The 17,067-nt window shown below is 39.8% G+C and overlaps 2 protein-coding genes and 1 long non-coding RNA gene across 4 annotated transcripts in view; 1 reads left to right on the top strand and 2 right to left on the bottom strand.

Annotated features, from left to right (window-relative positions):
• The window catches only part of C2H8orf88 (chromosome 2 C8orf88 homolog), a 98,403-nt gene that overhangs the window by 70,729 nt on the left and 10,607 nt on the right, over nucleotides 1-17,067 (top strand). The gene's annotated exons all lie outside the window — the stretch shown is intronic.
• The window catches only part of NECAB1 (N-terminal EF-hand calcium binding protein 1), a 120,386-nt gene that overhangs the window by 38,793 nt on the left and 64,526 nt on the right, over nucleotides 1-17,067 (bottom strand). The window lies entirely within an intron of this gene.
• Nucleotides 5,713-6,457, bottom strand: LOC142070975 (uncharacterized). The gene is made up of 2 exons (XR_012666923.1): nucleotides 5,971-6,457; nucleotides 5,713-5,762 (listed from the first exon to the last, which is right to left on the bottom strand). It is a non-coding gene; the product is annotated as an uncharacterized LOC142070975 (long non-coding RNA).

Here is a 17,067-nt window from a genome sequence, read left to right on the forward strand (position 1 = left end):
AGAACTGTGAATATATAAGCTGCATGTTGATGAGAACTTTCAGGACATGGAAAGCCCATTAGAAAATTCATAGCAGGATCTTGTCACTTTCTACAGAAAAATTACATCGTAATGATAGAGTGTTTTGCTTCTCTTTGCAATGGACTCAAGTGGTCTTTGTGTTATAATTATTGCATAGAAATCTTTTGATCTTGCTCAGTGATTGCTGCATCAATTTCTGTCCCTATTTCTTCAGTAAAAACTTTACTCCTGGCACCAGGAAGAAACAAACAATGATTTGCTGGCTGTGTAATAGTAGGTGAAGCAGGTAGAAATAGCTTACTTGTAATGTGTAACTTATTCCATTCAAGGGCTAAATACCTGATAATGTTCTGCTTCTGTTCATATTGTATACACTTTGCCAAAGTCATTTTATTCATAACTTTTTATGTTAATCTGAACAGATAACTAAATTGTGTGGTATGCTAAGAATTGATTAAAACTGTGTGTGTGTGAGAGAGAGAGAAAGAGAGACATCCTTTGCTCGTATAAATCAGTGAAGTTAATTGACTTTCAGTGGAGCTATGCCAATTTCTCTGCCCTACAGATCCTGGGTTTTAAGATACTTGTCTATCTAAAGAATTTTGAGCAATGAGTGTTTCAGGGAAGATGTGGGGATGTCCTTTATATAGTATCTGAGGAATTACAATCTTCAAATTTTTAATTAGAATAAGTTTTTGCACCATTTCCATTCTTGTTACAAAGATTGTCCCAATACTTTATAGACCCGGTGTAGTATCATTTGCATCCATGTGCTAAAAAGTTGGAATGAACATTCCGATGTTTTCATTCTGATGACAAAACAAAGAATGAATCCATTCTTTGAGAGCCAGTGTGGCTCCAGCGCATAGGGCAATGGACTGGGAAATGCTAACCAGGTTTTATTCCTGGCTCCACTAGTGACCTGCAGTGTGACCGTGGACAAGTCTCTTCCCCTGCTGAGCTTCTATTTCCTCTCCCATCCTTTCTGGCTTATCTATTTAGATGTTAAGTTTTTCAGGGCAGGGAATTCTTTTACTCTGTTTATACATTGCCTAGCCTAATGGAACCTTGATGTTGGTTAGGGTGTCTAGGCATGGCCATAATACTACTACTACTAATAATAATAATAATAAAAATGACCCTATTGAAATGAGAGAAGAAAATGGTTAAAGCCTAATCTATTCTAATGATAACTTTAGAGCCTGATCCTGCTGCGTATGGCTCAATGGCAAGTTTGTCATTAACTTTATTGGGAGTATGATCAGGGCCTAATAATTTACAGTTATCTTATGGTCTGTCTCAAATGCAATATTGCCTGCACTATGTTTGTAAGTTATGATTCTGATTAGAAGTGCTAATAGATGCATAATCTGCCAAACCATCACAATGTGTAACATTTGATCCAACTATCACTTAAAAATTTTAAGTAAATGCTACAAATTCTTGAATTTATTCCAGGTTTCAGAGTAGCAGTCTGTATTCGCAAAAAAAAAATAATAAAGGAGGACTTGTGGCACCTTAGAAACTAACAAATTTATTTGAGCATAAGCTTTCGTGAGCTACAGCTCACTTCATCGGATGCATTCCAGATGGACATCATACCAAAAGGACTGAAGGAAGGAATGCATCCGATGAAGTGAGCTGTAGCTCATGAAAGCTTATGCTCAAATATATTTGTTTGTCTCTGAGGTGCCACAAGTACTCCTTTTCTTTTTGTGAATTTATTCAGTTTTCTAACAAAATGCAACTGCACGTTTAGCTTTGGCCCAGAGACAACTGGAATGGCAGTATTCTACAATAACAGCACACAATACTGATGTAAGCTATACTGTTTTGGGCCATTATTGGAGGATTCTGACACGTTTTCTTAGGAGTGTCCATCAGAACAACTAAAGTCTATCCAGGGGAGGCGCGTAATGGAGGCTAGGTGGATTTGGGCCCTTGGAAAAATCTTCCCCCGCCTTGGCCCCAGGGCTGGAGGAGCTTTTGCTCCCCACCATGGCCCTGGGGTTACAGCAGGGGCACAGAGCTTTTCCAGTCTTGGGGCCGCAGTTGGGGGAGGGGAGAGGAGCAAGGGGGATCGCAGGGCCTCGGGGGGAGGGGAAGAGGCGGAGTGGGGGTAGATGAGGGGAGGGGATGGAATGTGGGAGGGGTTCCAGGCTCGGACCTCCAGCCAGAGTCAAGAGCTCTGCTGTGGTCCTGTCTGAGAACTCAATGGCTGCCAGGGCCGAGCTCTCAGCCACACACACATACCGCCCCGCCCCAGCTAGGGCCATGTTGGTGCTGGCAGCAGCGAGTGGGGGTGGGGCATCAGCCAGAAGGGGCAGGGCAGGGCAGGGACTAGCCTCCCTAAGGGGAAGCTTCACACACCACCCATGAGTCTATCACTGGCTCTTTCATTCTCATTAGTAATACTGAAGTGACTGCTGTGATAGTATCTACAAAATTAATACAGGCATAAAAAGTTCTGTTCGTTTTTCTCTCCAGATAGGTTAGAGGCACGTGACTGCTATTTGCTGCTTTTTGTAATTGCAGGTAGTAGGAGTATGTATAATTCATTGTTCTGACGAGGCATTTGTAGGAGTATAGGTAAAACATCAAAGCTGTAGATGATGTGTTTTGATAGATATTGACAGAAGATTGAGTGGATTATGTACCTCATTTTCTGCTAGAAAGCTATTTCTATGCAATTTTAAATTAAAAAGCATTGGTATTTGATTTAATCTGGGATATGATTTTGAAATTTCTGATTGTTAACAAATCTTCTTTTGCCTGCAGCAGAATCTGAGCACTGGCTTCTGTTGGCCCTGCAGTTATAAAACTTAGGCAAAAAGATCAAAACAGTTCCCATGAATTTTCATTGTTCATCATGGGGGGTAGGAAAGGAGAAATCTATCAAATACACACAAGATGTGCTCTCCTGCTCATTGCTTTGCTCACTATCTCAGCCCTTGGTATTCTTGTTTAGTGTACTGACTTGACTTTCAGTGGCAGTCGTCATGATTATAAATACATTTAACACAAAATAAGCAAGAAAACCTTATGCAGCAAAGTGCCATAGTTTCACACACAGCACTAATGCTATTCGATAAAAACAGTTATTGCATTGCTTGTACATGAGATATTTAGTCATAGAGCTATCTCTGCTTTGTATAGGGAACAATTGGTGACACATTCAGTACTGTCATTAGCATTTCTGTTAGCTTCAGATTCATTTGCCACAAATAGCTGATAAGTAGTTCAGTATATGGTTTTATGAAAATAGAATCCAGATTCCAGTTTAAACTAATGGGAGTTTTGCATGATTAAAGACTGGGAAATTTGGCCCAAGGTATCCATGGCCTAAAGAAAAAGCTTTTAATTAGGCTCTTCTCCTGAATTTACTATCACTCTTTACTTAATGTTTTAGGATGACTTTAGCTGGAGAAAGTGTGGTATGGCAGACCACTGCATGTGGAGGTGGGAACCTTACTCAAAAGAGTAACAGCTGTGTTGATTGGGGATTAGTGACATGTAAAGTCACTAATATGATATTTTGACTTTATTTCTTGATGATCTCAGTGTATTTCTTAGATCTCGCAACTTGAGTGGGTCAAAATTTTTCCTTCAAAACCTTCCTTTGAAAAATTGGGGTTTTGACTAACTGCTATGGTAATACAAATAAAAATAAACAAATTTTCATGGAAAGTGTCTACTTTCCTTGAAAACTTTCTATTTTTCAATGGAAAACCTGAACACTGAAAGTTTCAGGCCAAAAACTGATGATAGATTTTTTTTTAATTTATTTTTTGGCCAAACAATGATAATTATTAGGGCTTTTAGTTTTTTTGATGAAATATTAGTTTTCTGCAGGAAATCCCCGCCACCTCCTCCCCCCCCCCCCCCACAGCTCTACTGTGAACACAGATGGGTATGTTTGAGACTGACATTAGAGTTGGGTGAAATGCTTTGTGTGAAAAGTATAGGCAGCAGCTGAAATAAATTTGTCTGTTTTTGAATTAAAAATTCATGAAATTGTGGAACAACTGCGAGAGATATTGTTTAGAATAAAAAAGTTGAGCAAATTTTGACCAGGAGGATTAGGGTGAGTTTTCAAGAAGTGTTTAGAAAAGAATGGAGAGGAAGAAGGTGGCTGTAAAATAAGGATACTATTACTGTACCTACTGACATACATATATATAGGTTTGTGAGGCTTTGATTTTTATCAGTAAGTGTCTGTAAATGTCACTGTCACCATTCACACACAAACCAATGGAAATATTTTTTCATTGCCAATTTGTAAATTTCAATTATCAGCAAAGTATGAAAAAGCTGCTTGATAATTTAGTTTGATTTAAGGATATTTACTTTTTATATTTTGATATGTGATGTTGACAGTTTGTGTTTCAATGGTTAAAAATCTTTAACTTTTTGAATCTCAGTGTCTGTCACTGAATAATTGTCTAGTTCCCCCATGATTTTGCCAACTAACTATGAAAATTTTAATCAATAAAAATCTAAAAAATGCTGAAATATAAACACTGATATTATCCATCAAAATTATATATAAAATAATCAAGTTCTCCCAATACATATAGTTGTAGATATCTTAAATCTGGTATGTTTTCCTATCTGTGTATCTAACATGCTTTGAGATACCACAGTGATCAGGGTCACCGTGCTATCTCAGTGCCTCACAATCTTTAATGTGTTCATTCTCACAACACCCCTTTATGGTAGGGAAATACAATTATCCACATTTTACAGATGGGGCCTTGGGGCACAAAGAGGTTAAGTGACTTGCCCAAGGTCATATAGGAATTCTGTATTAGAGCAAGGAATTGAACCCAGTTTTTCTGAGTCTTAAGCTAGTGGCCTAACCACTGGACCATACATCCTTTTTTCTAGGATAAAAGTCATTAGCTCTGTTAAACAGCAAGCCTTTCTGTGTTTGTTTTTTCTAAGTGTTTTGCCTGGGTGGTACTCTAATCTAGTAGATAACTCGCTCCATGTAAAAACACATTTTTATTTTTTTGAAGTGAAGACAAAGTCTGAATCTGTTGTTTGGTGGCAGCGATGATAAACATTGAAAAACATGTCTGAAGTTGAACTCAACAACATTTTCAAGATTGCCTTTAAAAAAAACAACCTTCATGGCACTTGTGATAAATGAAAGGGTGAGGGTAACTCCCTTATATGGACACCCAGCCAGCAGCTATAAAATCCCTCTTAGTAGCTGTTCTCTATTTATCTGTAAAAGGTTAAAAAGTCTCACTGCTATGCATAGGTAAGTGAGTGGACACCTGGCCAAAAGAGCCAATGGGAAGGCTAGAACTTTTTAAAATTGAAACAAGACTCCCCTTTTGTCGGTCTGTTCTCCTGGGGGGAGGAGAACTGGGCAGCAACTATGCTGTAAGAAGCTTGGGACTATGTATGAAAAAATCCTTGATATCATACCTAGAAACATTCATTTAAAACCCCAGATATGTAAGTAGATTAGCAAATGTCAGGAAGACACGATTAGGTTTATGTCTTTTTATTTGTTTATGACTTGTGCTTGTGCTAACCCCAGGTGCTTTTCTTTTGCTTGTAACCTTTAAACAGGACCTCAAGAAAGCTATTCTTGGTGCTTAATCCTTGTAGTTACTCTTAAAATCTAGCAAATGCCTGAGTTTCCAAATGTATTTTCTCTCTCTCGCTCTTTTTTTTAAAAAATATTTACCTTTTTTAAGAATGGGATTGGATTTCTGTGTCTTAAGAGACTGTGCACATGTTGCAAAAAGAAAAGGAGTACTTGTGGCACCTTAGAGACTAACCAATTTATTTGAGCATGAGCTTTCGTGAGCTACAGCTTCACTTCACTTCACTTCACGAAAGCTCATGCTCAAATAAATTGGTTAGTCTCTAAGGTGCCACAAGTACTCCTTTTCTTTTTGCGAATACAGACTAACACGGCTGTTACTCTGAAACCTGTGCACATGTTTTTTAGTTAGCTGGTGAAAACAGTTGGTTTCCTTTTTTTTTTTTCTTCTTAGCTCTTCCCTGGAGGTGGGTGGGGGTGAAAGGGTTTGAGGGTACCCCACAGGAAGGAATTCCCAAGTGTGCCTTCCTGGGCTCTCAAAGGGGTTCTGCACTTGAGTGGTGGCAGCATTTACCAATCCAAGGTCAGAGAAAAGCTGTAACCTTGGGAGTTTAATACAAGCCTGGAGTGACCAGTATTAATTTTTAGAATCCTTGCGGGCCCCCACCTTCTACACTCAAAGTGTCAGAGTGGGGAATTAACTTTGACAGTACTGTATTTTGCACCCATGATCCAAAAGCAGCTTTATTTTAATCAATAATTGACACTTACTAATTAATTATATAGAGTCACTAAACCTTTGTGAATATAATAAATAGAGCTGCAGTATTTCTCCAAAGTAGCCAATGCAGTAAAATCCTCTGTTGTTCAAGGATATCCTCCAGCAGAAAAATGAACAGGAAGAATTAATTTCATGCAGCTAGGAAATATGTTGGGCTTTAGTGATATATGTAATGTCCACTGACTTACTGTATTAAAAATAATAATCAGATGCTCACCGGGTGTTCTGTAGCTGCTGCTTTCTGTATGCCACTAGATTACTCTTAATCACTGCATGCTTTACCTTGCACTTCATGTGTTTTGCCATCAGTGTCTTATACATTCTTTTGGGGAGAGCAGCATTTTAATTCTTTACAAGTGATGACTACTTTATATTGCTACCTTTTTCGATTCCAACCGAATTTGGGCATTTGGGCTTTTATAGTAGCCACTTTAAAACTTGAAACCTGGACGGATGACCACAGAATTTCAGAGTGACATTGCCCTGAAAAAAAATAAAATCAAAGAAGTTGGGGATGAGTTGGGCCTAATGCCAGTATGTGCAAATTAGTAACTGGATGAAATTTAAATATCCGTACCAGTTGGTGCTCAGGGATGCTGTATAGTTACTCATAACTGTATAGTTATTTCCTGTGTATGCAATTCCCTACACTCTAGTTATTGATACATAATTACTAAAATTATTATTACTCAAACATACACTATGCAAATCCAGGTAGCCATTATCAAGCAGAGTATCAGCCCGTCAGTGTGCCGGGCTACACGTAATTATTCTAAGGTTATTCTCAATAACTACTGTCAATATGCAAATCTTTTGGTGCTGTTTGGCTTTTATAATCCCTCCTGTGTTTGATTGGCTCCTATCTTCAGAATGTTCAAGATGTTTCCTAGTAACAGAGAGGAAGTTTCAACTTTTTTTTTTTTCCGAAGCAGAAAAACTCCACAATTTACATCAAAGAAAAGAAATGCACAATGAAAAAATAAATAAAAATCCAAGTATACAGAGCAGTGAAACTGCTGAAAACAAACAGTTTGAAGGGGGAAAATATTGACAAGTCTCCTTTTACTCATTTCTTATCTTGGTCCAGAATTCTCTTTCCTACAAGTCTGCAGGATTTTTAATTAAAAATAGCCATGGTATGTTTGCGCTTACAGGATGTGTTTATGTTCAGAGAATTGCTTCCCAATTCAGCTTTGAAAAAAATGTACTGTAGTTATCTGAGCCATTTGTAGGGCCCTACTAAATTCATGGCCATGAAAAATGTGTCACGGACAGTGAAATCTAGTCTCCCCCATGAACTCTGGCTATTGCAGTATTGCCCCCCTTGCTTCTATGCTGCTTTCAGAGCTGGGCGGCTGGAGAGCAGCGGCTTCTGGCCAGGTGCCCAGTTCTGAAGGCAGTGCCACCATCATCAGCAGCACAGAAGCAAGAGTGACATGGTATGGGTGAGGTTGTCACTTTTGAAGGGGCAAGTATGGTCTTATGGGTGGGTGACCACACAGGGCACCATGGTCAGGGGGTCACTGTGGTCAGAACGCTCCACCCCCATAGTCCATCCAAGGACCCTTTAGCCCCTGAGTGCTGGAGCCAGGGACAAGCTGGTCTGGGGAGCTCCAGCTGCTAATCCTGGCCAAGCTAAGGAGAGATGGGCCTTCCTCTTCCCCTGCATGGGCTGCTCCCAGGGCCAGGTCAGATCCACCTCCAGGAACCTCCCCCAGGCAGCAGGAAGCTCCATGGCTGCTGGCTGGTAGCCCAGCTTTGAAGGCAGCACCATTGCCAGCAGCAGCACAGAAGTAAGGATGACAATACCGTGCCCCGCTACAGTAGCCTTGCGACACCTGCCGCCTGGCCATGACTTCCATTTGGGTCAGGACCCCGACAGTTTCAACACTGTGAAATTTCAGATTTACATATCTGAATCCGTGAAATTAAGATTTTAAAAATCCTATGACCATGAAATTTACCAAAATGGACTGTGGATTTGGTAGGGCCCTAGCCATTTGTATATAGAGGAAAGAGGTTGAGCTGGGATTAAAAAGTAGATGAGAGGAATGGAAGAAGAAAAATTAGGAAGATGAAAAGAAGGGGCAGAGGAAGAGATAAAAGGGACTTCTAACATCTGTTAAAACAATTTGCCGTTAACCTTTGTGACAGTCCATTCTGTACACTGTATTTTTCCCTTCATTTTAAATTTGAAAATAAAATATTACTGTACCCAAAACTTGAGTGCTTTCTGTTAGCTGTATAATAATCCCATCCTAAGATAGCCAGGGCAAAATCATTGCCTTCTAACTAGGATGTACCCTGAAACACTGCATATATTTAATCTCTCCATTAAAATAAAGTGGTTCCAGGATCTGGTTGGGTAAATATCACGTTGATGAATGAGATGGAAATAGTGTCTAATGTAAAGCTCTATTCTTGTCTCATTTCATCGCTGTTGGATGACATTAAAATGATCAACTTGCCACTGTCTTAAATTAGGGGCTGATCCAAAGCCCATTCATATCAGTAGAAAGACTCTCATCAGATTTTGGATCAGGCCCATGGTCATTTCTGATTTTTAGGGTATGATATTTCCAGGTGCTGAGTACCTTCATCTTCTGCATTCAGTATTACTAGGTTATGCATATCAATAAATTGTTCTAAGAATTACCATTTAGGTGAGTCTTCTTATGTCCCCTATCTCATTAAACTATTCAAGTCTCTGCAAATTATGAATGGGTTTTTGATATTAACTAGTTCTAATAACTATTTTTACATGGATTATAAATGTATATGTGTGGTTTTGTTCTTCATATGAATCTCAATAGCATTACATTCAAAACTTTAGTTTCTGCACATCCATTTTGACGTAACTGAGTCCCTCTTTTTTATAAATGTAACCCTCCCTCGCCCCCTGCTAGCCTCTTGATCCCACCAGTGTATAGCATATCCTGGTAGACTGAACACAGGTTTATTTATTAGCCATGTTTCTTGCACACATATTACATTAGTCTTTTTCCCATTTCAAAGATGGCTTTCTTAAATTCCTGTTCATGCATTATTAAAATATACACATTCCAGCTAAGGATCACGGGAAGCAGGGGCTGTTATAGCAGAAATAAGGGAGAGATAAGACAGAACTGGGATGGGAGGAATCAAATCAGTATCTTAGATGTCTGTATATTAATGCGAGAAGTATGGGGATTAGGCAGGAAGAACTCGAAATGCTAGTAAATAAAGACAACTATGACCTAGTTGGCATCACGGAAACTTGGCGGGATAATACTCATGACTGGAATATTAGTATAGAAGGGTACAGCTTGCTCAGGAAAGACAGGCAGGGAAAAAAGGGAGGCGGTGTTGCCATATATATTAAAAATGTATATACTTGGACTGACATTGAGATAGAAATAAGAGACAGACTCATTGAAAGTCTCTGGGTAAGGATAAAAGGGGTGAAAACAATGGTGATGTCATGGTAGGGGTCTACTACAGACCACCAAACCAGGAAGAAGAGGTGGATGAGGTTTTTTTTTTTTTTTAAAACGACTAACAAAATCATCCAAAGCACAGGACTTGGTGGTGATGGGGGACTTCAGCTACCCAGACATCTGTTGGGAAAATAACACAGCAGGGCACAGATTATCCAACAAGTTCTTGGAATGTATTGGAGACCATTTTTTATTTCAGAAGATGGACAAAGCTACTAGATTTTGACACATAGGGAAGTACTGGTTTGAGAATTTGAAAGTGGAAGGCAACTTGGGTAAAAGTGATCATGAAATGGTAGAGTTTATGATTCTAAGGAATGGTTGGAGGGAGAACAGCACAATAAAGACAATAAATTTCAAGAAGGCAGACTTTAGCAAACTCAGGGAGTTGGTAGGTAAAATCCCATGGGAAGCAAGTCTAAGGAGAAAAACAATTGAAGACAGTTGGCAGTTTTTCAAAGAGATATTATTAAGGGCACAGGAGCAAACTATCCCACTGCATAGGAAAGATAGGAAGTATAGCAAAAGACCACCCCGGCTTAATCAGGAGATCTTCAGTGATCTAAAATTCAAAATAGAGTCCTACAAAAAGTGGAAACTGGGTCAAACTACAAAGGATGAATATAAACAAATAACACAAGTATGTAGGCACAAAATTAGAAAAGCCTAGGCACAAAATGAGATCAAACTAGCTAGGGACATAAAAGGAAACAAAACATTCTACAATACATTAGAAGCAAGAGGAAGACCAAGGACAGATTAGGCCTGTTACTCAATGCGGGGGGTGGGGGGGAGAGACAATAACAGAAAATGTGGAAATGGCAGAGGTGCTTAATGACTTCTTTGTTTCAGTTTTCACCAAGAAGGTTGGTGGTGATGGGACATCTAAAATAGTGAATGCCAGTAAAAATGAGGTAGGATCAGAGTCTAAAATAGGCAAAGAACAAGTCAAAAATTACTTCACTAGATGTCTTCAAATCACCAGGGCCTGATGAAATGCATCCTAGAATACTCAAGGAGCTGACTGAGGAGATATCTGAGCCATTAGCAATTATCTTTGAAAAGTCATGGAAGACAGGAGACATTCCAGAAGACTGGAAAAGGGCAAATATAGTGCCTATCTACAAAAAGGGAAATAAGGATAACCCGGGAAATTACAGACCAGTCAGCTTAACTTCTGTAGCCGGAAAGATAATGGAGCAAATAATTAAGCAATCAATTTGCAAACACCTAGAAGATAATAAGGTGATAAATAAACAGTCAGCATGGATTTGTCAAGAACAAATCGTGTCAGACCAACCTGATAGCTTTCTTTGACAGGGTAACAAGCCTTGTGGATAGGGGGGAAGCGGTAGATGTGGTATATCTTGACTTTAGTAAGGCTTTTGATACTGTCTCACATGACCATCTCGTAAACAAACTAGGGAATACAACCTAGATGGAGCTACTATAAGATGGGTGCATAACTGGTTGGAAAATCATTCCCAGAGACTAGTTATCAGTGGTTCACAGTCATGCAGGAAGGGCACAACAAGTGGGGTCCCACAGGGATCGGTTCTGGGTCTGGTTCTGTTCAATATCTTCATCAATGATTTAGATAATGGAATAGAGAGTACACTTAGTTTGCGGATGATACCAAGCTGGGACGGGTTGCAAGTGCTCTGGAAGATAAGATTAAAATTCAAAATGATCTGGACAAACTGGAGAAATGGCCTGAAGCAAATAGGATGAAATTCAATAAGGACAAATGCGAAGTATTCCACTTAGGAAGGAACAATCAGTTGCCCATTTCAACATGGGAAATGACTGCCAAGGAAGGAGTATTGTGGAAAGGGATCTGTGGGTCATAATGGATCACAAGCTAAATATGAGTCAACAGTATAACGCTTTTGCAAAAAAAGCAAACATCATTCTGGGATGTATTAGCAGGAGTATTGTAAGCAAGACACAAGAAGTAATTCTTCCGTTCTACTCTGTGCTGATTAGGCCTCAGCTGGAATATTGTGTCCAGTTCTAGGTGTCACATTTCAGGAAAGATGTGGACAAATTGGAGAAAGTCCAGAGAAGAGCAACAAAAATGATTAAATATCTAGACAGCATAACCTCTGAGGGAAGATTGAAAAAATTGGGTTTGTTTAGTCTGGAGAAGAGAAGACTGAGAGGGGACATACCTTTTCAAGTACATAAAAGGTTGTTACATGGAGGAGGGAGAAAAATTGTTGTTCTTAACCTCTGAGAATAGGACAAGAAGCAATGGGCTAGGAAAAACTTCCTGTCAGAGTGGTTAAGCACTGGAAGAAATTGCCTAGGGAGGTGGTGGAATCTCCATCATTGGGGACTTTTAAGAGCAGGTTGGACAAACACCTGTCAGGGATGGTCTAGATAATACTTAGTCCTGCCTCGACTGCAGGGGACTGGACTAGATGACCTCTCAAGGTCCCTTCCAGTTCTATGATTCTATGATCATTAAGATAATGTATTATTGCCTTCATTTAAAATTGAATGAAAGACAATCTCTTGCTAGACTGCAATCTTTAGACATTTTTCTGCTGCTTTTGCTATGATTGTAATCCTTTATTCCCCCCACATCTGCAAGGTGCAGCTAATTACTTATATAATGATGCTATAAACTTCTCTTTACCTGCAAGCAATACATCCTCTCCTGTTCTTCTTGTGTTCTCTTCCCTGAACAAAGATGTGTTCTACCACCTCTATTCATCTTTTCTCTTACTTAAGTATTTTTTCTTTTCCTATTGTGGGCAGTGGGTGCCTTTTGGTAGCCTCCGCAAGTGATATTTTTTTGAATAATTTTAATTTTTTGTATTTATCTAGCTCATTCTGCTATTGCATATCCTTTATATGTTGCACTGTGCTTTCCTCCACAATTGTTGCATGTAAGTTCTGTCCCTTCTGCACACTCCTCATCTGAGTGATTTCCTCCCCATTTACTGTACCTCATTTATTGTTCCCTTACAAATGGCTGCCATATGTCCAACCCTGTGACAATCCTAGCACCTCACACAGGGAGGCGATGTAAATATGTAGTTTAACCCAGAAAGATCAATACCCCATTTGGATCATATCTGGAAATGTCCCATCTTTGAGTAAGTAGCCATTTAACAAACAACACTTTATCATTTCCTGCACTCTTTGATTTCATCTGCAGACAATCCAAGTGGCACTTTATACGTGACCCATCTTGCTTCGATCAGGCATGTAGACCGTTGACAAGTAACTTTCATTTTTCCTAGGGTTACAGTTTAAGAAGTCGTTCAGCTTGCTCCTTATGTGTACATTTTGTCAATAGCTCTTTTTATGCCACCAACACTTTGCTTTATCCATTCTGCCATTTTCAGGGGTTAACATTTCCTATTTTCATTTCTTCAGTCATTGATTTGACAATTTTAAAATGTAGACTTTTATCCTGTTTTTCATTTCTGTGCATTTCTCCTCCTTCAAATCCTGATATTAATATTAATAGTATTTTTTTTCGATCTGAGACCTTTCCTCATCCCCTGCTGCTCCCCCTTCATAATCCAAGGCAACTTTCTCTTCCTCCCTTATTGTTAGTTTACTGTTCTGCCTCATTTCCGGTGGGGGCCGGAGCCGGAGCCAGCCACAGTCTTTAGTTCAGTCTCACCGCCTTCAGCCAGAAACCAGTACTCATCCTGACTCAAATCTCAGTGCCAAGCCTAGCCTAGATTTGCCCTGCCCGTTCCTGCTCTTATTTCATGGCTTTATAATCCTAGTCCAGCTCCTCCCCCAGGTGGGCTTCATCTGCCCTTAAGCCCTATCAATCCTTGGTTCTCCTCCAGGTGCAACATCTATGGTTAATTTGCTCATCCTGGCCCACATTAATGTGCTCAGGACTTGTGTGGAGTGGATACCCCATCACAGCAGCTCTCTCTTCACCGAAGAAAACAAAAGAAACAGCTGTTGGATTTTGGGAGCAGACCCTGGCGTACGAGTTTGGTCAGCAATGTTACTGGAAACATTGTGAAGGGACTTCACCTTGAACCCAGTCTAGTTCAAGTTTTAAAAGTATTTTATCTTTATCTCTCTTGTAACCATTTCTGACTTTAATACCTTGGAAGTATGCTTGCTTAAAACCTCTATCTTTGTAAGTAAATAAACTGGTTTTACCTTTTAAAACTAATCCAATGTTATGAATCGTTTGGGTAACAGACCATTGTATGTTGATCCACCTAGAGGGGCAATGGGCCTAATATATCAGGACTGTCCAGGAGAGGGCTGAACAGTGCAAAACACGTTTTTTTGGTAGGGAAATCCAGGACTGAGGATGTTCTGGGTTCATCCTGAGAGTAGTAACCAAGGCTGGTGGAAGCCAGAGTGTGGCTGGTGTTTGGTGACAGGCAGCTGAGGTCAGAGTTGCGGGACCAGGGCTGTAGCTATACACAGACACTCTGTATGTGACCTGCATTCTATCTGTGAGGAGCCCAGCTTGGGAGCTACAGTAGCAAAGCTTTGCAAGACTACCCAGGTTGCAGGGCAAGTGATGACACAGCCCCTCGCTGTCTGGATTGCTCCCCAGAATATATTAGAAGCATTGAATCTTGAATTTTTAATGCTTCCTGTTTGTAAGACTGAAAAAGAGAGAGGTAAACACAACTATCTCAGCTTTCACTTTGAGCAGGAAAATTGTAACCTGCCAGCTAGAGGAAGAAGAATCCAGACCAACTCATAATCTAGCCCTCTCGACTATTGTTGCCAGCCTGGCAACAAAAGTGACTCATACAGTAACTTATCCCCAGAAGAGGAGTGATCAAATATCAAGTGCCACAAACATCAAGTCCACCCCACCTATAAATTCTCAAAGCTTTCCTTCCCTTCCTTGTCCAACTGTGTGTGTATCTCCTGGATCAGAGCTGCAACAATAGGGCTTTGGCCCAGCATGCTTTAGTAAGATGTCTATAGCATTTAAAGTATATTCTCTGGGAACAGAATTAAACTCTTCTTTAACTGCATATGCTTCCCTTTTTACATTTTCTTTCTTTTTGTTCTTTATCTCAGTGATTCTCCTTCAGACATGAATAATGATAGGGCACCTAGTAATCACACAGTAACGAACATCCACCCAGATGAACATTGCAGAAGCTGGCTATTTCAGTAAAGAAAGCTAAGGATAAGATTCTTCTCCTGCACACACATTGCACAGTACCTTGTGCTAGGAATAGTCCCATTTACTTCAATAGGACCATTCAGAGTAGAGTACTACTCAGTTTCAGTAAGAATGGCAGAATCTAGCCTGACACTGGAAAAGAAAAGGGGCCTAATCCAAAACCTATTGACAGCAGTAGAAAATCATCCCTGGATTTCAATGGGCTTTTGATCAGACTAAGTCAGGCAAAGCTTATATTGGAGTTCTGCTTGACTGAGGACTGCAGAATGTAACGTGCTGAGATTTGGGAACAAAACTGCATGGACTTAATGCAGTGCCTGTAAAAAGTGTTATTAAATTTCAGAAAACAAAATTTAATGTAATTAAAAAAAAATCAAACCAGCTTCATGCTGGTTCCTTGCTGCACATTAAAATAATGACTATTTGCATTTATGAATATAAATCAAACAATATTGCTCACTCTGATGTTACCAATTTCACTTAGAAAAAATGCAAGAACAGTAAACAAGAAATTACACTGAACTCCAATTTTTTAAGCTTAATGCAACCTAGATTTAGCTAAGTTGATGTTCTGAATATGGAAGGGACTGAAAGCTTGTTCACAATTCGGTTTTTAGAATTTCGGACATGCTGATCCAATGTATTTGTGTTCTCACTGAAGACAGACATTTTTCCCCCTCTACTTGGTTGCCCTGGAAACAGGATGAACAATTTATCTAGGGGCCTGATCCTGCAGTTGTCTGATAAAATACCCAGTGAATAAGGATGCCACGCCTTAGAGGGGTGCCTGATTTTTGGCCCAGCATTTGTTGTTTATCTGGCTTTAAGTTGGGTGGATCAAGTGCATGAAGGGACAAATCAATTTTTTTCTCCCCAAAAAAAGCAGAAGTCATGACTGAATAAGTTGCCTATCGGAAAGAGTGCTTGCCTAGTAAACAGACCTGAAGAAGAGCTCTGTGTAGCTTGAAAGCTTCTCTCCTTCACCAACAGAAGTTGGTCCAATAAAAGATATTACCTCACCCACCTTGTCTGTATAGGAACCAGTCTGTCATTAAAGGGCCTGATTATGAAGTGCTTGAACTTCCTCAACGCAGTGGGAAGTCCAGGGGAGTTGAGGGCACTTGACATCTCTCAGGATCAGGCCCTTAGTCCCCCTCATAATACCTAAGTATTGCAGGGCCCTCCTGTGTGAAAAGATGATCACTATCATAAAAATACATAGAAACTTCAAAGAATTCTCCCTAAAATACTGAATACTCTGGTTCTCTGTCTGCTCAGCTTTTATATTGTCTGACAGCATGAGCACCCTGTTCTGTTTCCACCGTTTTTGATAAAAAATGGCTGACTGAAAGATATGTATACCCCAGGATTTTTATCATTATTTAATACTAGTATTAGAAGGTGACCCATTCCTGTTTGGTGGCCCTTCTGTTGATGGCATCTGACTTGGATGATGAAAATGAACATGCGTTGGTCTGCACTGCTTTGGATCGTTATCGAGCAGAACCTGTGATCAGCATGGACGCATGTCCTCTGGAATGGTGGCCAAAGCATGAAGGGGCATATGAATGTTTAGCATATCTGGCACGTAAATATCTTGCAATGCCGGGAACAACAGTGCCACGTAAATACCTGTTCTCACTTTCAGGTGATGTAAATAAGAAGCGGGCAGCATTATCTCCCATAAATGTAAACAAACTTGTTTGTCTAAGGGTACGTCTTCACTAGCCGCTGGATCAGCGGGTAGTGATCGATCTATCGGGGACCAATTTATTGCGTCTCGTCTAGACGTGAAATAGCGTAGCTGAAGTTGCGTATCTTATTTTGAAATTTCTTCCCCCCCCCCCCCCAAGTGTAGCCCCAGGTCTGAGTGATTGGCTGAACAAGAAGTAGGACTGAGTGGACTTGTAGGCTCTAAAGTTTTACATTGTTTTGTTTTTGAGTGCAATTATGTGTTTAAAAACAAACTACATTTGTAAGCTGCACTTTCACAAAAAAGAGAGCACTACAGTACTTGTATGAGGTGAACTGAAAAATACTATTTATTTTTTTACAGTGCAAATATTTGTAATAAAAATATAAAGTGATC

Source organism: Caretta caretta, chromosome 2 (assembly GCF_965140235.1).
Source record: "Caretta caretta isolate rCarCar2 chromosome 2, rCarCar1.hap1, whole genome shotgun sequence".
Lineage (NCBI taxonomy): Eukaryota > Metazoa > Chordata > Testudines > Cheloniidae > Caretta > Caretta caretta.